This window comes from Vigna angularis, chromosome 6 (genome assembly GCF_016808095.1).
Source record: "Vigna angularis cultivar LongXiaoDou No.4 chromosome 6, ASM1680809v1, whole genome shotgun sequence".
Classification (NCBI taxonomy): Eukaryota; Viridiplantae; Streptophyta; class Magnoliopsida; order Fabales; family Fabaceae; genus Vigna; species Vigna angularis.
The window spans coordinates 24,705,619-24,732,465 of NC_068975.1; the positions used below are offsets into that span (position 1 = coordinate 24,705,619).

General features: G+C 32.9%; 1 pseudogene; it reads left to right on the forward strand.

Moving 5' to 3' along the window:
- Positions 1 to 1,027: 1,027 nt before the first annotated feature.
- On the forward strand, positions 1,028 to 26,243 carry LOC108341530 (protein FAR1-RELATED SEQUENCE 11-like; annotated as a pseudogene).
- The last annotated feature ends 604 nt before the right edge of the window (positions 26,244 to 26,847 follow it).

Here is a 26,847-nt window from a genome sequence, read left to right on the forward strand (position 1 = left end):
AAAAGAAAATTACATATGTAGACTTTTGCCTAATAAGGTATGTTCATGTAACGAACATAAACTTGCTCGCCCAATGAATTTAACTGTAAAATTAAAATAAAATTATAATTTATTTAATTTACTAAATTATTCTTCAATTGTGCTTATGATCTTCATGTTCTTTAAGTTCTCTTCTTCATGAAACATTATAACATTCAAGGAGATATATTTTGATCTTTGACGTTATCATAGATCCTTTTATTTGCAAACGGTCTTTCTTAAGAGTTTCTCATATATGTTCAAGAGATAATCCTATCATACCCTCTTCTTGAAGAAAATTTGTCCTTAAATTTGTATTACTTGAAGATTACTTATCATTCTCCCTTGTTTAAAGAGAATTTGACCAAAATTCTAGAAGATCATGTGCACAAACAAAAACATAAATCAAAGATATAAATATAAAATAATCAAAAATAAAAATTATACTTAAGTGATATTTAGATCCTGAAGGGACTGTGATCCGAGTTGATAACAAGTCGACAATCAAGTTGGCAAAAAACCCAGTTAATCACGGAAGGAGCAAGCACATCGACGTCCGTTTTCATTTCATCCGAAAACAAGTCAAAGAAGGAAAGGTCAAGCTAGAATATGTTGAAAACCGAGTTCAAGCCGCAGACATATTCACTAAGCCACTGTCAACCACATTGCTGGAGAATTACAAAAAGCTTATTGGAAAAAGAGATGAGAAAAGTATTTAAGTTTAAGAGGGAGATTTGTTATTAAACTTAAATTAAAAATTTATTTCTAGTTGGTTAGAATAGCATTAATAGTTTTAGGTGACAGACATCATTATTTATCTTTAGTATTTGAAAGGACAAAAAAAAACTTTTGAGCTGCTTGGCATGTAAAGACGCAAACCTTTTCCTCATAAATAATTGTATCATAAATAATTGTATCAGGTCATTTGAAAAAAGTAGAGAAAAACTAAGTTTTTTTTCATACGTTGCCAACCTTTTGCCTTCCTGTTGCCAACAGGAGAGACAGAGCGATGATGCGACACTTGACGAGAGTGCGAACTGGTGAGAGAGAGAGAGAAGAAAATTCTTATGCACTTTAGGGTTTTGCACGTTACGTTAAAAAATCAGCTCAAAAGTTTATTGTTTATGATATTTGAACAGGTGGCTTTTCTTCTAAGGCAAATGCAAAGAATTTTGATGCGGAGGTTTCAAATGCAGAGGATAGTGATGTTGAAGATGTAGAGGGTAGCGATGCTGAAGATACAAATTCTGAGGAATTTGAAGCTGATGATGATACAAATTCTGAGAAGTCAGAAGACGGCGTTACAAATTCTGAAGAATCTCAAGCTGAGAGTTCAAATTCTGAATCAGAAGCTGATGATGTAAGATCCTTGAAAAATATTTGTAAGTTAAATACTAGATAAAAAAAAAAGTGAATAGTAAATTGTGAATAGTAAAAGGTGAATAGTAAAAAGTGAATAGTAAAAAAAAAAAATAAAAATATTTTTGGAAAGGATAAGTGTTCCACGTAGCTTTGAGATCAGAATTTATCAAATTGCAAATAAAAAATTATTTTTGTAATAGTAAAATGAATAAAAAAATGAATAGTTAAAATGAATAGTAAAAATGAATAGTAAATATTTTTGCTATAAATAGCCAAGGGGGGGAGGCTGAAAATTTACACCAAAGAACTTAGAAAATTTTTGAGAGAAGAGAGTTGGAAGAATTTCAATTTTTGCAAAGGGGATATTCTGGAAGTTTTCAGAGGACGAGGGGATTAAGTCTGTAATAGAGGTAAGGGGAGCTAACTTTGAGTATTTCCTTTTGTATTATCTTGAGTCTTGGATATGCTATATTTTTCTTTTTCTGATCTTATATCTTGAATATGGAGTATTTTGTTTCTGTATGATCTTAAATTTTAAATGAGAGTATGCTTTGTGTTGATATCCAAGTGTGATAGTTGTAAAATGTAATGTTGATTATGTTATGCCACTTGTATGTTATTAGTTGTTTATTTTTTTTGTATTTTGGAAGGATTAGAAATTGTCTAACCGGCTCTGCCAGATTCAATTTCTTGTTTCCCCAAACATTCTATTGTTTTCCTTATTTAATTTTATTGTATTTTGGAAGGATTACAAATTGTCTAACCGGCTCTGCCAGATTCAATTTCTTGTTTCCCCAAACTTTCTATTGCTTCAGTTATTTATTTTATTGCACTTTTGGAAGGATTAGAAGTTGTCTAACCGGCTCTGCCAGATTCAACTTCTTGTTTCCCCAAACTATTTATTGTTTTACTTATTTATTTTATTGCATTTTTGGAAGGATTAGAAGTTGTCTAACCGGCTCTGCCAGATTCAACTTCTTATTTCCCCAGACATGTATTGTTCTTGTTATTTAATTATATTGTATTTTGGGATGGATTAGAAGTTGTCTAACCGGCTCTGCCAGATTCAACTTCTTGTTTCCCATGAATTTTTATATTAAGATTATTCTTATGATTGTCAAATATTGTATTCTTCTATGACCATGTATAGTAATATCTTATTATGGGTAATTGTTATAATTATCTTGTATGAATTCTATCATGAATGAGTTTCTTGGCTGAAATTGATCTTGTTGGAAGGTCTGGAGTAAGGATTCTGTAATAACTTGTATATGAGTATTAAATAGATGTAGTGATACTATTTGAGGTTGTTGTAAGAGGAAGTAAAAATATTAAAATTAGGCATTTTAGATTTAGAGCATAAGCGAACAAGGTAGATAATTTAAATAAATAAATTTTTAATTATTGAAAGTCTCCCTTTGTTGGTAGGATAGAGGAACCTTAAAAACCTGAGTTGGCACATCCCTGATCATAGAGCAGCCCTGGCCTGGTCCAGTCAGTTGTGACTAGTCATATGTGTTGGCGTCGAAGGTGAGTTTGATGCGTTCAGACATCTGGGTCCTCTCCGGTGACCAATTGGGGTAAAGAAAGATCTCTAATAGGATGAAATTAAAATAAAATAAGTTAATTGGAGATGCATAAAGTTATCATGGTAAAAAACTTCATATATATTTTATTTATCGTTACATTGAGTTCAGACTTTAATACGTAGTGGCTAAGATATGATGAAATGTTTTGGCTGATCTATGAATCTTTAATTGGTGAAAATATGTTGAGTTATACTCGTTATGGTCAAAAATGAGTTTATAATATGAAGTATGATAGCTGGCGATATGTTTAATTTATTGACACCAAAATAGGTTATTGTCAAATTATGATTAGAGAATGAACATGATTGAGTTATGTGGAGAAGAGGTTATGAATTGTTGATTTGATGAAATGTTGGAGTGGATAAGAGAGTATGAAATGTTGATGTGATGAAATGTTGGAGTGGATATAAGAAATTATTGCTTATGAAATGATGTTTCCTACGGGAAGTAGTATGTTCGGTTATACCATGAGAGCTTGGTATGAACAAAGTAACATCTGAGGTTAATGAAAGCAGGCAGCAAGTGGTCTGACCATAAGGCTTTGACATAAATATGTGGTTCATAAGTTTTATAGAAGCAGGCAGAGAGCGGTCTGACCATAAGGCTTTAGAGAGTAAAACATAGTATACAGGTGAGGCTTAAGGAAGCAGGCAGAGAGCGGTCTGACCATAAGGCTTCGTGAGTAAGCATAGTATAAATTATAAGGTTTATGAAATTGAGGAAGATGATTTTGATAATGATGAATTAATGACATCGGGGTAATAATATTTGAGTAATTGTAGAAATAAATGATTAAACTATGCTTATTACAAGTTTAATGATTGATTTGATATGGTTGGCTTACCCTTATTTGTTTATGCTATGATCATATAACTCATGTTATATGTGATTAGATAATGTTGCAGATGTGGTTGAAAAAGCTTAGAGATGAGAGAGATGCGGGGAAAACCTTTCATGGATTTTTGTAAAAAGAATAAATTTGTATTGGGAAGATTATGTTGTGTAAAATTTAAAAGTTGAAATGTCAACGGTGAATACTATATTGTTTAAAGTTTGTAAGTTTGGTATTGTACTTTGGAGTAATTGAAATAAAGTTTGATTGTTTATATGAGATATCGAATTAATTTAGTCTCTACTATCAGTAATACCCTTTAAAATATTTGGGTGTTACATTATGGTATCAGAGCAATGGTTTTCGAAAGTATTTTGGGACTATGGGGAGTGAAATTATTATTCTTAGTAAAACTATTAATTGTTATGATGAAAACGACTATTGGAGGAAAATCATATGCTAAATTGTATTGTTATCTTTTTGAAGAAATCATTTAAACTCGACAAAGATGCAGCAACAACAAGTTGATCAAGTACCTCAAAATCATTCTAGCTTGAATGACTTCTTAAGGCATGATCCAACTAAATTTAATGGGGAGGCTACTCCGGATGAGGCTGACTCTTGGCTAAGGCAGAACGAGAAGATTTTTCGGGTAATAACTTGCTCAGAAGAACAAAAATTAACTTATGCATCATTTCTTTTGGTGGGGGAGACTGAATATTGGTGGGAAAGTATGCAACAGTTGATGACGGTTCGTGGTGAGGCTGTGAATTGGGAGAACTTTAAGATAAGGTTCTTGGAAAAATATTTTCCAAACAGTGCAAAATTTGCAAGGGAGGCGGAGTTCCTGACCTTACAACAAAGGAGGTTATCAGTACAAGAGTACGTAGTAAAATTTAATTATCTCTCGAGGTTTTATACTCAGAATATCACAGAAGAATGGAGATGTCGAAAATTCGAGGGAGGACTAAGGCATGAACTGAAGAAGGTACTTATGCCATTGGAAATACAAGAGTTTCCAGCATTGGTAGAGAAAGCCAGAATGATAGAATTATTGGAGTTTGATCCAAGTAGAGTTTCCAGACTTGCCAAGGGAGAATCTTCAATGAAATTCAACAAAAAACCTTATGAAAAACCACAATTATCATATCGAGGAACAGTGAAGTGTTTTGAGTGTGGAGGGGCACATTTCAGACGTGACTGCCCTAAACTTATTGGGGAAAAAGTTGAAGGGAAGAGATGTTTCATCTGCAATGATCCGGGACACTTTGCTAATGTTTGTCCAAAGAAAAAGAAGGTGGGAGAACCACAACAACAAGATTCTGCTGAAGTAAAGCCCCGGGCAACAGGGAGAGTATTCGCAATGTCTGCAGAAGAGGCTACTAAGCCAGGTACATTAATCTTACACACCTGTATGTTGTTAGGAGAATGCGTATATGTTTTGTTTGACTCTGGAGCCACACACTCCTTTATATCCCTAGCATGTTTAGAAAGACTCGGATTACCGATGCTTGATCTAGGGTGTGAATTAGTAGTTTCTACACCAGCATCGGGACCAGTTACGACCAGTTCAGTCTGTGTCGGATGCCCGATCCAAATTGCAGGACGCAAGTTCAAAGTGAACTTGATCTGCTTACCCCTTCAAAATCTAGACATTATTTTGGGAATGGATTGGTTGACTACCAATCACGTTCTTATTGACTGTGGGAAACAAAAGATAGAGTTTCTAAATTTGAACGATTTAGAACTAAGCTCAACTCGAGTCGTTGCGAAGGATATCAAAGATGGAGCTACCTGCTTTGTGGTGTTAGCTCAGGAGAAAAGAGAGAATACTGAAGAACAAATCATCGGAATACCTGTGGTAGAAGAATATGTTGATGTTTTTCCAGAAGAAGTACCAGGTTTACCACCTAGTCGAGAGATCGATTTCACAATAGATCTAATGCCTGGAGCTGGCCCAGTTTCTATGGCTCCATACAGAATGGCTCCTGCCGAACTAGTAGAGTTGAAAAAGCAAATCGAAGATCTGCTGGAGAAGAAGTTTATCCGTCCAAGTGTGTCTCCATGGGGAGCTCCTGTATTGCTGGTGAAGAAGAAGGATGGAAGTTCAAGGCTGTGCGTGGATTATCGACAGCTGAACAAGGTTACAATAAAGAACAAATATCCTTGCCAAGAATCGATGATCTATTAGATCAGTTGAGAGGAGCAGAGGTGTTTTCAAAAATTGATCTCAGATCTGGGTATCATCAGATTCTGGTCAAGACGGAAGATGTGCAAAAGACGGCTTTCAGATCTCGCTACGGACACTTTGAGTAAGTGGTAATGCCGTTTGGCGTGACGAATGCTCCAGCGATTTTTATGGACTACATGAACAGAATATTTCGGTCATGTTTAAATAAGTTCGTGGTAGTATTTATAGACGATATTCTTATCTATTCAGAGAATAAGGAAAATCATGCAGAACACTTGAGGGTGGCGTTGGAAATTTTAAGAAAACATCAACTGTATGGGAAACTGTCAAAGTGTGAGTTCTGGATAGAGAAAGTACAATTTTTGGGTCATGTGATTTCTGCTCAAGGAATCTCAGTGGATCCAGCAAAGGTGGAAGCTGTGCTAAAGTGGGAGCGGCCGAAAACTGTAACTGAAGTACGAAGTTTTGTAGGATTAGCCGGTTATTACCGACGTTTTGTTGAAGGGTTTTCCAAGATTGTAGGTCCTCTAACTCAGTTAACTCGTAAAGATCAACCATTTCTGTGGACTGACAAGTGCGAAGCCAGTTTTGAGGATATGAAGCAACGACTAACGTCAGCACCAGTATTAATCATTCCAGACTCTAGCAAATCTTTTGAGGTGTACTGCGATGCGTCATATCAAGGATTGGGGTGCGTCCTAATGCAAGGAAGGAGACCTGTAGCTTATGCATCTAGGCAGCTAAAGGCGCATGAGAAGAACTACCCAACGCATGACATAGAACTTGCAGCAGTAGTATTTGCATTAAAGACATGGAGACACTACCTCTATGGGGCAAGTTTCCAAGTTTTTAGTGACCATAAGAGTCTAAAGTATTTGTTCGATCAAAAGGAGCTGAACATGCGACAAAGAAGATGGATGGAATATATGAAGGACTATGATTTTGAGCTTTTATATCACCCAGGAAAAGCCAATGTGGTGGCAGATGCATTGAGTAGGAGACAAGCTCAGATAACAACAATGATGGTGAAGGAATTAGAACTGTTAGAAAAGTTACGTGATATGAACTTGAGGTTGCAGTTAACCCCAGATCATATATGGTGTGGTCATTTAGTAATCACTAGTGACTTCTTAGAACAAGTGAAGGTTGAGCAGTCGATGGATCAAGAGTTGCAGCAAAAGATTAGGTTGTTGGACACCGATCAGGTTAAAGACTTCGTTCTAAGTAAAGATGGCATCCTTCGATTTAAGAACAGAGTGTGTATACCTGCAAAGAGTGAATTAAAACATTTAATTTTAGACGAAGGCCATAAAAGTCGTCTTAGCATACATCCAGGTATGACTAAGATGTATAAAGACCTGAAAGAGTCATTTTGGTGGAATGGAATGAAGAGGGATGTGGCCGAGTTTGTAGCAGCCTGCTTGGTGTGTCAGAAGGCAAAAGTAGAGCATCAAAAACCGGGAGGGATGTTACGACAGTTAGACATTCCTCAATGGAAGTGGGACAATATCTCGATGGACTTTGTAACACATTTACCAAAATCATCAAAAGGTCACGATTCTATCTGGGTTATCGTTGATAGACTAACCAAGAGCGCTCACTTTTTGTCCATTAATCAACGTATGTCTCTAGAAAAGCTGACGGAGTTATATATCAGGGAAGTAGTGAGGTTACATGGAATACCTACAAGCATTGTGTCAGACAGAGATCCAAGGTTTACTTCAAGGTTTTGGCAGACGCTACAGAAGGCTCTGGGAACGCAGTTGAGGATGAGTTCGGCTTATCACCCTTAGACTGATGGTCAAACAGAAAGGACTATTCAGTCTTTGGAGGATTTGCTAAGAACTTGTGTATTAGATCATCTTGGAAGTTGGAATGAGATACTACCATTAGTAGAATTTACTTACAACAACAGTTATCATTCCAGTATTGGTATGCCACCATATGAAGCTTTATATGGAAGAAGATGTAGAACCCCGTTGTGTTGGTTTCAAGATGGGGAAGCACTAACAGTGGGACCCGAGCTATTACAGCGAACCACAGAAAAAATAAAATTAATCCAAGATCGGATGAAAGCAACTCAAAGTAGACAAAAGTCATATGCCGACAAAAGAAGAAGACCGTTAGAATTTGAAGAAGGAGATCATGTATTCTTACGAGTAACACCAACTACAGGAGTCGGGAGGGCTATCAAGATGAGGAAACTGACACCAAAATTTCTCGGACCGTATCAGATTCTCAAAAAGATTGGGCCAGTGGCTTATGAGGTAGCATTACCACCTGGATTGGCAAATTTGCATAACGTTTTTCATGTATCCCAACTGAGGAAGTATATTCCAGATCCAAAGCATGTGTTAGAAGTTGATGAAATTCAGGTCAAGGAAAATTTAACAATGGAAGTTGGACCAGTGCGTATACTAGATGTTCAAATGAAAAAGCTAAGAGGGAAAGATATTCGCACAGTAAAAGTACTTTGGAATGAAGACACACAGGAAATGACTTGGGAATTGGAAGAATTTATGATAAAGGAATATCCATATCTCTTTTGTAAGTAATCTTTTGTTAGATAGTCTTTGTTTAAATAAATAATTTTTGAGGGCGAAAATAATTGTTGTTGGGGAGATTGTAAGATCCTTGAAAAATATTTGTAAGTTAAATACTAGATAAAAAAAAAAGTGAATAGTAAATTGTGAATAGTAAAAGGTGAATAGTAAAAAGTGAATAGTAAAAAAAAAAATAAAAATATTTTTGGAAAGGATAAGTGTTCCACGTAGCTTTGAGATCAGAATTTATCAAATTGCAAATAAAAAATTATTTTTGTAATAGTAAAATGAATAAAAAAATGAATAGTTAAAATGAATAGTAAAAATGAATAGTAAATATTTTTGCTATAAATAGCCAAGGGGGGGAGGCTGAAAATTTACACCAAAGAACTTAGAAAATTTTTGAGAGAAGAGAGTTGGAAGAATTTCAATTTTTGCAAAGGGGATATTCTGGAAGTTTTCAGAGGACGAGGGGATTAAGTCTGTAATAGAGGTAAGGGGAGCTAACTTTGAGTATTTCCTTTTGTATTATCTTGAGTCTTGGATATGCTATATTTTTCTTTTTCTGATCTTATATCTTGAATATGGAGTATTTTGTTTCTGTATGATCTTAAATTTTAAATGAGAGTATGCTTTGTGTTGATATCCAAGTGTGATAGTTGTAAAATGTAATGTTGATTATGTTATGCCACTTGTATGTTATTAGTTGTTTATTTTTTTTGTATTTTGGAAGGATTAGAAATTGTCTAACCGGCTCTGCCAGATTCAATTTCTTGTTTCCCCAAACATTCTATTGTTTTCCTTATTTAATTTTATTGTATTTTGGAAGGATTGCAAATTGTCTAACCGGCTCTGCCAGATTCAATTTCTTGTTTCCCCAAACTTTCTATTGCTTCAGTTATTTATTTTATTGCACTTTTGGAAGGATTAGAAGTTGTCTAACCGGCTCTGCCAGATTCAACTTCTTGTTTCCCCAAACTATTTATTGCTTTACTTATTTATTTTATTGCATTTTTGGAAGGATTAGAAGTTGTCTAACCGGCTCTGCCAGATTCAACTTCTTATTTCCCCAGACATGTATTGTTCTTGTTATTTAATTATATTGTATTTTGGGATGGATTAGAAGTTGTCTAACCGGCTCTGCCAGATTCAACTTCTTGTTTCCCATGAATTTTTATATTAAGGTTATTCTTATGATTGTCAAATATTGTATTCTTCTATGACCATGTATAGTAATATCTTATTATGGGTAATTGTTATAATTATCTTGTATGAATTCTATCATGAATGAGTTTCTTGGCTGAAATTGATCTTGTTGGAAGGTCTGGAGTAAGGATTCTGTAATAACTTGTATATGAGTATTAAATAGATGTAGTGATACTATTTGAGGTTGTTGTAAGAGGAAGTAAAAATATTAAAATTAGGCATTTTAGATTTAGAGCATAAGCGAACAAGGTAGATAATTTAAATAAATAAATTTTTAATTATTGAAAGTCTCCCTTTGTTGGTAGGATAGAGGAACCTTAAAAACCTGAGTTGGCACATCCCTGATCATAGAGCAGCCCTGGCCTGGTCCAGTCAGTTGTGACTAGTCATATGTGTTGGCGTCGAAGGTGAGTTTGATGCGTTCAGACATCTGGGTCCTCTCCGGTGACCAATTGGGGTAAAGAAAGATCTCTAATAGGATGAAATTAAAATAAAATAAGTTAATTGGAGATGCATAAAGTTATCATGGTAAAAAACTTCATATATATTTTATTTATCGTTACATTGAGTTCAGACTTTAATACGTAGTGGCTAAGATATGATGAAATGTTTTGGCTGATCTATGAATCTTTAATTGGTGAAAATATGTTGAGTTATACTCGTTATGGTCAAAAATGAGTTTATAATATGAAGTATGATAGCTGGCGATATGTTTAATTTATTGACACCAAAATAGGTTATTGTCAAATTATGATTAGAGAATGAACATGATTGAGTTATGTGGAGAAGAGGTTATGAATTGTTGATTTGATGAAATGTTGGAGTGGATAAGAGAGTATGAAATGTTGATGTGATGAAATGTTGGAGTGGATATAAGAAATTATTACTTATGAAATGATGTTTCCTACGGGAAGTAGTATGTTCGGTTATACCATGAGAGCTTGGTATGAACAAAGTAACATCTGAGGTTAATGAAAGCAGGCAGCAAGTGGTCTGACCATAAGGCTTTGACATAAATATGTGGTTCATAAGTTTTATAGAAGCAGGCAGAGAGCGGTCTGACCATAAGGCTTCAAAGAGTAAAACATAGTATACAGGTGAGGCTTAAGGAAGCAGGCAGAGAGCGGTCTGACCATAAGGCTTCGTGAGTAAGCATAGTATAAATTATAAGGTTTATGAAATTGAGGAAGATGATTTTGATAATGATGAATTAATGACATCGGGGTAATAATATTTGAGTAATTGTAGAAATAAATGATTAAACTATGCTTATTACAAGTTTAATGATTGATTTGATATGGTTGGCTTACCCTTATTTGTTTATGCTATGATCATATAACTCATGTTATATGTGATTAGATAATGTTGCAGATGTGGTTGAAAAAGCTTAGAGATGAGAGAGATGCGGGGAAAACCTTTCATGGATTTTTGTAAAAAGAATAAATTTGTATTGGGAAGATTATGTTGTGTAAAATTTAAAAGTTGAAATGTCAACGGTGAATACTATATTGTTTAAAGTTTGTAAGTTTGGTATTGTACTTTGGAGTAATTGAAATAAAGTTTGATTGTTTATATGAGATATCGAATTAATTTAGTCTCTACTATCAGTAATACCCTTTAAAATATTTGGGTGTTACAGATGAAGCAGAAGATGAAGATATAAGTTCTGAGGAATCTCAAGTTGAGAGTTCAAATTCTGAAGAATCAGAAGTTGATGAAGCAGAAGATGAAGATATAGGTTCTGAGGAATCTGAAGCCCAGGATATAAATTCTGAGGAATCATCAGAAGAAGTTGAGGATTCAGATGATGAGCCACCAAGGTATGTTCACATCTTCACAACAACTTAATCAAATGAAAATAATAACTGTTGTTGAAGAAGAAAAACAAAATAAGAAAGTGTTCATAGATAACAAGATCCTCAAGCACCTTTTGAAAGAATTATGCTTTGGTGGTTGTTCTTGTCATTGACTTTTGTGATCAGTTTGTTTTCAATATATTATTTATAAGTAATTTATAATTATATTATATAGACTTTTTTTTACAGAAAAATAGCCATTAGGAGAAAAATATAAACAAAAGAATTTTTTTCTTCCTTCATTGTATGTGCACATTCTCATATTGTATGCGATTTTCATTAATTGTGTCATATGGTTCATTATTTAAAAACTTCTTGTCAACTTTTTTGTATAAATGCAATCGTATCATGGATTTCAGTCCAGAAAGAGTAATTTATTTGTTGGAAGATGTGTTATAAGGTTTATAATTTACTTTTATTTTATTAAAGAAAAAATTCGTAAATTAACTTTTTATGTGAATATAGACCTTGGAGGATTTTAATTCATAAAGAAGTAATTTATTTACCAAAAAGTGTGTTATAAGGTTTATAATTTTTTTTATTAATGAAAAAATCTTTAAAGTCAAATTTTTATATGAATCCAGATGTCTTATGGATTTTAATTCAAAAAAGAGTAATTTGTCTATGTTATCAGGTTCATAGTTTCTTTTATCTTTATTTTTGAAGAAAAGTTTTTAAAGTCAACTTTTTTATATGAATGCAGTCATATCGTTAATTTTAGTCCAAAAAGGAGTAATTTGTTTAAGCTAAGGTGTGTTATAAAGTTCATCATTTCTTCTTATTTTTATTAATGTAAAAGATCTTTAAAGTTGACTTTTTATATGAATGCGGACGTCTCAGATTTCAATCCAAAAAAGAGTAATTTGTCGTGTATGCCGATATGTGTTATAAGGTTTATAATTTTTTGCTTATCTTTATTAATGAAAAATTATTCTTAAGGTCAACTTTTTATATGAATGCAGACGTCTCGTAGATTTCAATCCAAAAAAAAGTAATTTGTCTATGTCAAGGTGTGTTATAAGGTTTATAATTTTTGTTTATCTTTATTAATGAAAAATTATTCTTAAGGTCAACTTTTTATATGAATGCAGACGTCTTGTGGATTTCAATCTAGAAAGGAGTAAACTGTCTATGGGGAGGTGTTATAAGATCCATAATTTCTTCTCATTTTTTAATAATGAAAAAGATCCTTAAGGTCAACTTTTTATATGAATGCAGATGTCTCATGGATTTCAATCCAAAAAAGAGTAATTTGTCGTCTATGTCGAGGTGTGTTATAAGGTTCATAATTTTTTGCTTATCTTTATTAATGAAAAATTATTCTTAAGGTCAACTTTTTATATGAATGCAGGCGTCTTGTAGATTTCAATCCAAAAAAGAGTAATTTGTCTACGCCAAGGTGTGTTATAAGGCTTATAATTTTTGTTTATCTTTATTAATGAAAAATTATTCTTAAGGTCAACTTTTTATATGAATGCAGAAGTCTTGTGGATTTCAATCTAGAAAGGAGTAAACTGTCTATGGGAAGATGTGTTATAAGATTCATAATTTCTTGTCATTTTTTAATAATGAAAAAAACCCTTAAGGTCAACTTTTTATATGAATGCAGACGTCTCGTGGATTTCAATCCAGAAAAGAGTAATTTGTCTAAGGAGAGGTGTGTTATAAGGTTCATAATTTTTTATCTTTATTAATGAAAAATAATATCCTTAAGGTCATATTTTTATATGAATACAGACCTCTCGTGGATTTCAATCCAAAAAGTAATTTGTCTATGTTATCAGGTTCATAGTTTCTTTTATCTTTATTTTTGAAGAAAAGTTTTTAAAGTCAACTTTTTTATATGAATGCAGTCATATCGTTAATTTTAGTCCAAAAAGGAGTAATTTGTTTAAGCTAAGGTGTGTTATAAAGTTCATCATTTCTTCTTATTTTTATTAATGTAAAAGATCTTTAAAGTTGACTTTTTATATGAATGCGGACGTCTCAGATTTCAATCCAAAAAAGAGTAATTTGTCGTGTATGCCGATATGTGTTATAAGGTTTATAATTTTTTGCTTATCTTTATTAATGAAAAATTATTCTTAAGGTCAACTTTTTATATGAATGCAGACGTCTCGTAGATTTCAATCCAAAAAAAAGTAATTTGTCTATGTCAAGGTGTGTTATAAGGTTTATAATTTTTGTTTATCTTTATTAATGAAAAATTATTCTTAAGGTCAACTTTTTATATGAATGCAGACGTCTTGTGGATTTCAATCTAGAAAGGAGTAAACTGTCTATGGGGAGGTGTTATAAGATCCATAATTTCTTCTCATTTTTTAATAATGAAAAAGATCCTTAAGGTCAACTTTTTATATGAATGCAGATGTCTCATGGATTTCAATCCAAAAAAGAGTAATTTGTCGTCTATGTCGAGGTGTGTTATAAGGTTCATAATTTTTTGCTTATCTTTATTAATGAAAAATTATTCTTAAGGTCAACTTTTTATATGAATGCAGGCGTCTTGTAGATTTCAATCCAAAAAAGAGTAATTTGTCTACGCCAAGGTGTGTTATAAGGCTTATAATTTTTGTTTATCTTTATTAATGAAAAATTATTCTTAAGGTCAACTTTTTATATGAATGCAGAAGTCTTGTGGATTTCAATCTAGAAAGGAGTAAACTGTCTATGGGAAGATGTGTTATAAGATTCATAATTTCTTGTCATTTTTTAATAATGAAAAAAACCCTTAAGGTCAACTTTTTATATGAATGCAGACGTCTCGTGGATTTCAATCCAGAAAAGAGTAATTTGTCTAAGGAGAGGTGTGTTATAAGGTTCATAATTTTTTATCTTTATTAATGAAAAATAATATCCTTAAGGTCATATTTTTATATGAATACAGACCTCTCGTGGATTTCAATCCAAAAAGGAGTAATTAATTTGTCTGTGGGGAAGTGTGTTATAAGATTCATAATTTCTTCTCATTTTTTAATAATGAAAAAAACCCTTAAGGTCAACTTTTTATCTGAATGCAGACGTCTCGTGGATTTCAATCCAGAAAAGAGTAATTTGTCTACAGGGAGGTGTGTTATAAGGTTTATAATTTTTTCTTATATTTATTAAAAAAAAAATCTTAAGGTCCATTTTTTATATGAATGCAGACTTCTCACGGTATTTCAGTCCACAAAGAAGTGATTTGTCTAGTGATGAAAGGTGTGTAATAAGATTCATAATTTGTTTTTATCTTTTTTAATGAAAAAATTCTTTAAGGTCAACTTTTATATAAATGCAGGGTTGACATCATAATTTTGAGGTTGAATAGAGAGGTATGTTATAAGGTTCATCATTTTTCTTATCTATTATTAATGAACAAAATCTTTAAACGTCATCTTTTTATATGAATGTAGCTACCCAAAGATATTCAATTGAAGGATAAGGAAATTTTCTACTGGGAGGTACAATTTTTGTAAAATATATATTCTAATGTGATTATCAACAACAAAGTAGTGTAATTAGTAATTGACAATTAATTCTTTGTTTCTTTGTTGTTTTGTTGTTACAATCAGAGACAGAGACTCAAGTAATTATATGCATGAATATTCATGGTTATGGCTTGCTGAAGGATAATTTCTCTTCATGTTTATATGTAGCGATAAACTACAATCAATGAAATTAGCTTAATTATAATATAATACAAACTCAAACTCGAGAGCTTTACAAGCTTATCAGTATTCTCTTAAATAATTCAAGGTTTTAATGTTGTTGTTAAATGTCAATTGACGACTAACCTAATTTTGATGGTAGTTTGTTAAGTGGTACAATTACATGTGTGTGCTTCTATGTGTGATTGTTATATTATCTTGAATAACTTTTGAGAGTGTTCTTCTTTCCTTACATGCATGTACTCAACGAAAAAATTTTGCCTTTATTTTTTGGCCATGATTAGTAAAGGTCGTAGAATTTATTTTTTTTAAAAGAAACTTTTTTCTTAAAGGTACCATTATACGGTACTTTAGGAAGGTTGGAACTTTTTAACAAAATATAGAAAACTTTGTTATTTACCCATACACAATTTTAATATATTGACCTTAATTCTCATGGAAATCTTTATGATTAATTACCACATCGAGAGTATTTCTTATTCATATTAGTGCAAAAAATATTTTTTATACCGACTTTTTATACTAGTTGAAATTTATTAGGTATAAAAAGTGGTGAGGTGACAATATAGTAAATATGATAATTTTTTCTATACTAGTTGGATTTAGAATTGATATAGAAAGTGATGCGGTGGAAAAAGTGTAATAAATATAAAACTTTTTTATATTGATTGCACTCAGAACTGGTATAAAAAATCATTTTTCTATAACAATTAGATTTAGAACTGGTATAAAAAGTCATATGCTGACAAAAATGTAATATTGGAAAACATTTTCTATACCGACTAGTCACTATAATGGTATAGAATGTTTAACATTCTTCTGCACCTTCCTTTCGCCTTTCACTTTCTCTTATTCGTGCTTCTTCTTGTTTACTTCTTCTCATGTTGCTACATTACTCTACAATTCGTTTCATTGTTTGTTTCTTTCGTTCACTATGTCATTCGTCTTTGGTTCTCGGTTGTCTTTGTTGTCCTTGGTTGTCGTCGTTGGTTGTCGTCGCTGTGGTGGGTGACTGATAACTCTCAGTTTTTGCATCTTTTTCTAGTCTTAGAAGTCTATCTTAGTTTCTTTTAGTTTTTCATTGTCTAGAATTAGGATAGTTTTTAGTTTTTCTTTTAATTCTTTAGTTTTGTAAAAATGTGGTTAAAAAGGTATTTTTCGGAGTAATTTTGGTGCTCTTTAAATAAATAGTAATTTTCTCTTTTATAGAAACTACAAATTAAAATGCTTTTTCTCCAATTTTTCTTATATAGCCTTTATTTTTTACTTTTTATTGTTTAACCCTTTCCATTTTACAAAAATGCACGTAGTCAACTAGGCTGGAGAGTCAACTAAAGAAGCAAATTGGGCTGAAACTGCAATTGGGCTGATGTGTTGTTGATTTGGGCCTCTCTGAATTGGAATTGAGTGCACTAGATATTCAGCCGTGGAGATTTGGGTTGCGGATTAAGTGAAGCTTTGCATTTTGGAGTGACGTTGCTACCTTTGAAGAAGGGCCAGTGCCTTGAGTTCATTTTGGAGAGAAAAGGAGCGAGCACCCAAAGTTAGGGTTTCTAATGAGCACGAGAGAAACAGGCTCCATGGCCCATATGTTACTTTACCAGAGCTCAGTGAAGACCGAGTGTTAGTTGCAAAACCAACGGCAAGTGCACCGGTCGTAGTGTAGCAAGTGATAAATATCGTTCTCTCCCAAGGGACTGTGCAAAACATGACAATTCTTCCTTTTTATAACTCAATTAGACATCAAAGTGTACAAAAAAACACAAGAAACTCTTTTTGGTATTTTAACAAACAGTTGGTGTGCAAGGAATTTAACATAGAGTATTTACAATTTGTTAAGACTAGAATTCATCCATTTCATTCTCATGCATTCACAAACATCTCAAGTCCATCCAATAGGTGTTCAATTTCAGTTCTAGGTTCAATTCATATTTCACAATACATCAAGAACCAAAATTCATGCATGGGTGATCAATCCAAAGCAAGCATTAAGCATAGAAATTGAATACTAACATGAATTGGAACAACATATATCATTAACATTACAAAATACATAAGAATTCCATGTTTTACAACTAATCTCAACAAATAGGAAAAGCCCTCCATGGTGGAGAACTTAGGGTTCTACAAAATTGAAGAGATAAGGAAGAAATTGAAACCATAGAAGTGTACATAGCCTTTCCCAAGGTTCTTTGCAGTTGCTCCATGCTCCAATTGTGCTTCCCCTTCGCATCTCCATCTCCAATTCGTGACCCATCTTCTTCCTCAACCCAAAAGGGGTAAAATCACCATTGATGAAGCTTGAAGACCCAAGGAGGAAGATGGGCTGTTCCCACAGCTCCTAGCTCACCTCCAAGTACTCTAGGTGAAGGAAAACATGTCTAGCTCTAGGAAGATACAAAGCCCTTCGAGTTTTAGCCCTAAATAGACCAAATTTGTCACATCAGCATTGCCACCGCTCAGCTACCCCAGCTGCACCTCAGCGGCAGCATTCCAGAGAGCTAGCGCTCAGCGGCACACCAACTGCACCCAGCGGCAACATTCCAGAGAGGTAGCGCTCAGCTGTACAAAAATTGTGTCGCTCAGCTACAACAAGTCTGGTCGAGTGGCGCTCAACTGCACGCCAGCTGCACCCCAACGGCAGCAAGTCGCGATCAGGTGGCGCACAGCTGCACGCTTGCCGCACCCCAGCGGCAGCACTTATGTTCATTGTTCTTCTTTTCACACTTCTTCCTGATTCTGTGGTTCTTTGATTCTTTGGATTGGCAAATTGATCTTTCATTGTCCAAAAACATGTTCCTTTGATTTATTGCTTGTTTTCCTCCACTAGAATTGCTTCCTATTCATTTATTTACAACACTCAAACAAAGAGATTAGAGGTAAAAACAAACATATACTAAATAAAACACAAGAAAACTAGAAAACACACTAAACTTGAGGATAAAACACGGTAAAAGCTATGAAGGAGTTGATTTATTCACAAAATATATACACAAAAACACGTAAAATCAACCGTTATCACCGGGGCACGTGCGAGAGGCTTAATCAACAGAAAGGAAGAAGAAAGATGAAGAGGATGATCGAAGGGTTCAAAGAGAAAGAGTGAACGAGAAGAAGGGTTGATCGTCCGATTGAATAAGATGCGTGAAACGTCAAAGCGCAGGTTCTCTTTTCTCTTGAACCCTATAAAAAGGGTTTTGCTGTACAGAGTAGAGGGTATCGAGTGGAGGGTGACAGACTCCGCTTTAAGGAGTGAAAGCGGAGGGTGACAGACTCCACATGAGAGAGAGACGATCTGAATTCACGATTTTAGGGTTTATGCGCTTTCCTTAGAAGTAGTTTTTCTAGTGTTTTGGATTGTTCAAGCTAGATTTCACGGTGGTGGCAGCCCGTGAACATCTCGATGGTGTTGATTCCGGTACATTGTAGTTATTTCGTTCCTTATAATAAAGATTTAGATTTCTTTTAGATTTCTCGCATCAATTTTACTTTTGTTGCGTCTTTACTTTGATTTCTTACACAACTTTTATTTCTTACACAACTTTTATTTTCCAGCACTTACTTGTTATTTTCCAGCTTTGGTTGAATTAGTTTAGGTTTATAATTATTTACTTTTATTGCAATTTGCATAGAATAGGTTTTAGTTTTATGAGCTTATGGTTTGTTAATTGTACTTAGTTAAGTTTTTAATAGTTTTTGTGATTTGATTGAGAGATGTGCAGATAATGTTTTCACGTCATGTGTATTATGTAGGGGTTAGGTACTTGTTCTATTACTTTTTGATTCAGTTTCTAAGATTTGTGATGTTAGTATGGTTGATTTTGATTTCTAGAAATTTTGGTTTGTATGGATGAGTTTTCTTGTATCTTGAGATTAGGATTAAGATGTTTTGTTTAGTTTCATTTAGCTGATGTCAATTAGCATTTAGATTTTTTTTAGCATTTACTTTTGTGAATATATTTTGGATTGTTCCAGCTTTAGTATATAGGTTCTGTTTACTTCTTTTCTTTAAATAGGTTTTTTTTTTAATTTGATTCTTTTCCTAAATTTCAATTTTATTTCTTTGTCCCCACCTGTTTAGTAATTAGTCAATAGTAAATAAAATAACTAGATTTTAACCAAACACTTTAAAACTTAACTTTGTTGAGTCCAAGGATTGATATTATGGTCATTCCTATGCTATATTAGCGGGGACCAATTTTGTTCTGATTTTGTGCGACCGAAATCAGTTTAACAATGACGCTCTCACCCGTGGTGGATCAAGTTGTTGTTCGTATGTGATGAAGCCCTTGTCGTGGTTACGCCTATAGTGTGTCGCTTGCGTGGTGGGTTTTGTGGTAGGTTGGTTGGTGGCGTTTCTACCAATTTGCTCAAGCTACCATGGTATAGTGGGTCACTAACGTTGATCGTCGTGCTTGTTGTGTTTTGTTGATCTTCTAGTTATGGTTATAGGTAAGTTACATGTATTTACTATTGTTGAAGATGTCGTGGTTTTTGGTATTTATTGTTACATTGCATTTGTTGTGAGGAAAATTCAATATTGTGATGTTTTCCATATTTTTGGGAACTTTCTATGTTTGTCCTATTGCATTCAATTGGTTTGATTACCCTTTTGTGTTAGAATTAATGAAAAAACAATGAGGTATAAAATAAAGCGAAGGCATGTATCTTGTTTTTTTTCTTTTCGTTGAATCCTATGCTAGAGGTGGTCTATTTTTTGTGGTAATCAAAATCACCAAATAAATTATAGGTAAAAAAAAATGGACATCGATATGTATTTAACTATTTCTTAGCTCCACCTAAAAACAAAGTTATTGGTTTTTATAGATAACAATGAATGGGAAATGAATAAATTTGATACACACAACAAACGAATATGAAAGTGGAGTAGAACAATTTTTTGAATTTGAAAAAATGAATGTTCCAAACAATAATGGAAGATTGTATGGCCCGTGTATTAATTGTTTGAATGAGTGAAAACTACCAAGTGAAATTATTTGGGAACATGTCCTTTGTGATGGATTCGTAAGGAGCTACACACAGTGGACATGGTATGGTGAATTCGTAAGGAGCTACACAAAATGGACATGGCATGGTGAATTAATAGACATGTCAATTGTAAGTGAGTCTCAAGTAGAAGTAGAAGAAGTTGATTTAAAAATGTGTGATCAGTTAGAGGACATGATATGTGATGTCGAACATGATTCCTTCGAATGTGCTCACGTGTATGACAACTTGTGCAATGTCGTAGAAAAACCTTTGTATCAAAAATGCATTAAATATACTCAATTGTTAGTGATATTAAAATTGCAATGTGAAGCCAATAAATGGGTAAACTAGTAAAAGTTTCATAGAATTGCTTGAGTTTTTGAGTTACATGCTTCATGAAGGTAAAACATTGCCAACACACAATTATGATGTCTGCAGAAGATAATAAGGGTCCTTTTCCAAAAGTCTTATGGTATCTTCCTCTTGTTTCATGATTGAAACGCTTATTCAGTTCAACCCAAATGATGCAAAACTCATGAGAGATGGTTGTTAACTCTTTGGCAAAGATGCCAAATCGTGCAAGTAATATAGATTGTAATTCCATATATCGTCTCCCAAAGGATTTACAATTGTTTAGGTAATTATGCTTACTCACTAGTTTAGACAATGAATACAAATGATGATTGGTTCAAGTGTATATTGAACATAAGAAAATTACTGAAAATAACAGTTATAAAGTGATATGGATAAAGATTCATTGGGGTCAGATTTCATGACCCAAGCTCTAGTCACTCAATCATGCAATATAATTCTAACATATTCACACATTCACATCAAAAGTAAACAAACCCTAATTCCTTATAAACAAGTCCTAAACCTTATTGTAAAAATATTAATCCCTTAGATATTCAAACACAATATTTGCATTAAGAAAAGATGTCAAGAATGACCAAGAGCCTTAGTCTATGTCTAGAACCAAGCCTTTTGGTTGTTCTATTCCGGTCTAGGTTCTAAAACACTTTCCAATGATTAGATACCAACAAAAAGAGCATATATATTCCATAATGCAAGTAAAAACAAGAGATAAAACATATGAATGCAAAAAGAGATTCTATTGCATGGGAAAAGTTACAAAGAGTTTAGATACATTACATCCAACCCCAATGAAATGGAGTTTAGCTACTCCTATACATTCTAGAACATAAGGATGGATTGGATGATGAAAATGATGAAGGAAGATGAAGCCTTGAGCTCTAGAAGTGCCTCAACCACCATTCTTGACCTCTGCCTCCTTTCCAAGTGCAAAAGTGTTTCCTTTCACTCACTTTCACACTTTAAGCACAATCCCAAAAAGTGCATTTTCACTAGGCGAGAATCACCACTTGTTGGGCGAGTGGTACTTTTTATGAAAGTTAGACAGCTCAGCTCACTAGGCTACAGGCTCTTCTGGCAAGGCTAGCGTTGGATTCTTACTAGGCGAGTTAAGATGGCTCACTAGGAGAACCATTTTTGGCATAATTGCTTAAACAAGCTTCAATCTTCCTCTTTCGCTAGGGGAGAGATTAATTTGTATATGATCCATACTTTTTATATCAATTAAAGCATTAATTGTATAAAAGTCTAACTTTTTATACTAGATAAGGCTTTATCCAATATAAATAAATGTAACTTTTTACACCGATTAGTGTTACAATTGATATAAAAAGTCATTTTCTATACCGATTATGGCATTAACCGGTATAAGAAATGTATGTGCTTTCATCCACATACAAACCTATATAAAATTCAATCCCAGAACAGTCCCATAATACAATCTAGATATATATACAAGGAACAAAATAATCAATATACTTCCAACTACTTACGCATCAAATAATAGTTCATAAACTCAACATAGAATGAATACATCTAATATTTACCTAATATCATTTATAAACACATAAAAGAAATGCAACCCACTGCTTTCGAATATCCTTTAGGACCTTTTGCTCCATTGGAGAGACATTATCAAATATCTACACAATGAACAATTTGAGTCAACTTATAATAATAATGACTTAAGTTGATAGTTATAAAATATTCATGTTACCAAATTTCATGAGTCAACAACGTTTGTGGATATGATTTTCTTCATGTGTCTCATGACATAATATTCGCACTCAAAGCTCCTTGGTTGACGTCAACACTATAAGTTAAATTTATAAAGTATCATAAATTATATAAATGTATTTCAATAGTCTAAAAAGTTAAGTACTTATAGTTGGTGCAATGAACTACAACTTATTTCTAGAGGCGATATGGGTTTCCTGCAACTTCGAATAAGCCTCAACAACTCTATAAAAGTTAAATGTACATTGAAATGACTGACTAGTATGAACTTAGTAGAATTAAATTATATGTAAACAACAAATGAATTATTAAAAAACTTGTGCTATTAGTATACTTTTAATTGTCAAAGTGTGAGGTCTTTTGTGTAATGAACATAAGAGAACCACAAGAAGCTATTGAGGAAGAATTACTAGCAATTGCCAGTGACCCAAGCAGATTCAGACAATATCAATGTTAAATAAGATTTACCTTAATAGAATTTAATTTATAAAAATCATACTTATTGTTGAAAATAAGGTGCTAAGTAGATTTATTTATTTTTCCTTTTTAAAGGCCTCTAAAAGATACTTTTGCACATCTTCACCTTTATTCCCAAATCTTTGAATAGAAAGAGGGTTAATAAATCCATAAATGGAATCATTATTCCTTTTAATGTTCAACCAATGTAAATACCTTAAACATTAAAAATGAATAATGTTAGCTAAAAAAAAATGAAACCCCCGAAATCCTTACTCACCTCCCTCATTCCTCTCAACGCTTTCTCTTTCATCTTTCTCACTCCAACATTTTCTCTGTCATCTTATGGTAGCCCCAACTGAAAAAAATCAGAAACACTTACCTAACCCTAATCCACCTTCCTCACTTGTTCAATTTGTTTCTCTCTCATCTCCATACTCTCTCTTACCTACACACAACAACCCGCGACACCGCAATTTGTTACTCTTACTTTATTCGTTCATTTGTTTTTCTTCTTATTATTATTAAATTTCTTTTTAAAATTTTAGAATTAATAGTTTATTTTGAGGAGATTTAATATTTTGACTATTAAGTGATTCGAAAATACTGCATATCGCGTAAATAAAGAAATTAGATATTTATTCATTTGGAAAACATACTGTTACTTTTTAAATTGATTCCATTTTTTTTATAAACCCTAAATTTAATTGTATGCAATGTTACTCAGGTTATAAGAAAATTGAAAAATATTGGCATTTGTGTGAGACTAAGAGGAAGGGTTGCATTTTTTGATCATTCAGAGGAGGAAAGGCTAAGTTTCTGGAAGGTTCCCGGTGCGAAGGAGGTTGTGGAGCGTGGGATTGGTAACCGCGTGGATGAAGTTGCAATGTCATTAAACAACTCCCAACATATGTATGAGAAAACACGCCATTGATGCAAGTGGTAACGTATTGTATTCAAGTTTTAAATTCTGGTAAATTTGAAAAGTGTTTATTATTATAAGACTCCCCATATATAAGAAATTGCTGATCTTTTATAATTTTATAACTTTTGCTTTTCATATTAAACATTAAGAATATTTATGCGTTACTGAATGATAAAAAGAGAACATTAAAAATTATTCATATATTGGTAAAATGCATGATTATGTTAGAAGTATATGGAAAAAGAGCAGAAGTTAAATAGTCTATTATATGAATATATATATATATATATATATATATATATATATATATATATATATATATATAATTTGTACATCTAGTTATAATTTTTGTCTTATCTAATTTTCACAAGTATAATGACATCCGAAGGAATTGGTAATTGGCCTGAAGGGTTATTTAGAGATGATGATTCAACATCTACAGATGATGAAATTAGAGAGGTTAGTGAAGATGATGAAATGGAAGATATCTTGAATGAACCTTTGGTTGAAGGTGAATATGCCAATGACTCAACTCTTTACAAAGAAAAATTGTTTAACAACGACACCGATGCTTATAATTTTTATTGTTTATTTGCAAAAACTTCTAGTTTTTCAGTTAGACGTGGACATAGTTACAAATGGATCAACAATAACATTGAAGATATATATAAAAGAAAGTTTATTTGTCACCGAGCAGGTGTTGCTAAACAAAGAAAAATTACTGAAGTAGAAAACCAAAGGAAACAAAAAAGTTCAAGATGTAATTGTAGTGCAAAATTGTTGATATCTAAAAGAACATTTGGCTTCGAGGAAAAATGGATGGTTACATGTTTCGAAGACTCTCATAATCATGCATTATTAGATGAGAAAGAAATGTGATTTCTTCCAGCTTATCGTGATATCCCTATTAATGATCAAGCTCGTATATTATTATTGTCGAAAGTTGGTGCTCAGTAAGTCTCATTATGAGAGTGCTTGAAGCGGAGAAAGGGATAGAGGCAGGACATCTACCATTTCTGGACAAAGATATTAGAAACTTTATTAAATCTCAAAGTAGCATTGATAAAGAGAACGACGCTTCAGATGTTCTCAAATTATGCAAAGATTTGAAAGACAAAGATGATGCTTTCCAATATGATTTTACATTGGATGAAAGTAACAAGTTGGAACATATTATTTGGGTATTTGGTGATTCGATACGAGCATATGAAGCTTTTGGGGATGTGGTTGTCTTTGATACTACGTATCGGATTAATCGTTATGATATGCCTCTTGGACTATGGGTTGGAGTTCATAATCATGGAAGTTCCATTTTTTTTGGTTGTGTTCTATTAAGGGATGAGAAGATACCTTCCTTCACATGGGCTTTAAAGGTAAGTTATAATTATTTGTTGTTATTTTTGTTTCTTAAATATTAACTTTTGTATTTTCATAATTTTTATTATTTGTTATATTTTCAGAGTTTTGTACGCATTGTCAAAGGAAAATGTCCACAAACAATTCTAACTGATCAAGACCATGCACTTAAAGAAGTTGTTTCAACAGAATTGCCAAATACAAAGCATGCTTTTTGCATATGGCATATTGCGACAAAGTTGCCAACTTGGTTTTCTTTCCTTTTGGGTACAAAATATGACGACTTCAAAACTGAGTTTTATAGGCTATATAATTTAGAATGTGAAAGTGATTTTGAACAACAATGGGATTTGATGGTTGAACGCTTTCATGTAAGTAATAACACATACATTGAGGAACATGATGCATCCATACTCACACCATATACCTTTGAGTTGCTTCAACATGAGATTGAGTTATCTACAAAATATGCAGCAAGTGTGATTGACAATGACTCTTACTCGGTGCGACATCATACCAAACTTGATGGAGGTCGTTCTGTAACTTGGATAAAGGAAAAAAATTCAATTCGTTGTTCTTGTAAATAATTTGAATTTTCTGGGATACTATGTAAACATGCTATTCGAGTGTTGTTGAAGAATGACTATTTTAGCATTCCAGAAGAATATCTTCCTTCTCGATGGAGAAGAGAAAGCTCATTGATCCCACAATCAAGACACATAATCAACTATAATGATAACTCCTCTGTTGAGTTTCGATCACTCGTGCAATGTTTAGAGGTTGAATCTTTAAAGATCAAAGATCGAGTTGAAGTAGCTACTAAAGAGTTAAAGAAAGTCATTCACTATTTAAAAGGCATGCCTGAAGTTCAAGAAAATTCAATTGATCTAGAACATGATGTTTTAAATGTTGATGAGTGTGATGTTGAAAATCCTATCACTTCTAAAACAAAAGGTCGACCAAGAGGATCAAGGGCAAAAGGAGGAGTTGAAGCTGTAAAGAAGTCTCGTCATTGTCATTACCCTAATTGTGGTCGAACCGACTCACGAAATTGTCCAATTAAAAAGAAGAAAGATTCATTATTAGCTTCTCAATCATCTCCTAATAAGTTATGCATGATTCTGTTGTATTCTAAAGTTTCATTAATTTGTAATATGTAGGTGATTGAGTGAGAGTGACATGTATTGGTTATATTTTCCTCTTAATTAAACTTGTGATATTGGTTATATTATGTGATTGTTGCACTGCTTTTTTTCAGTAGAACTTTATTACACTACACTATATTTTTGAAGACGGTGAAAATGGAGACAAAACAAAACAAAACGCATAAATTTCCTAAAAATGAAATACCAAAAACGACATTCATTTTCCTCATTATTTACTAACACAAAAATGACTATACCTTTTTTTTGTTATACGTTATTACATAACATTTAATAATAATAACCATTGTTAACTTATTATAAACTAGTTTTAGTTCTTAGAGAAACTTATTTTATTTTCTTTTTCTTATTTTCTTCTCCTTAAAAAAGTGTTTATAGAGATGTTCATGTAAACAAGTCTAATGTTAAAAAACAACAAATACATAAACTGTTTTTTGAAGTACCTTGATTCTAGCATAGTGTTACAGAAAAAGGAGTGTTTTACTTATTTAATGACTTCATGTTTTACTTTTACGGTCTTAATTATAAGATCAAAATTCCCATAACAGAAATGAAAGTGTAAAGTTTCCAAATTAGTTCATGGCTATTTTGTGTACCAAGAAGTG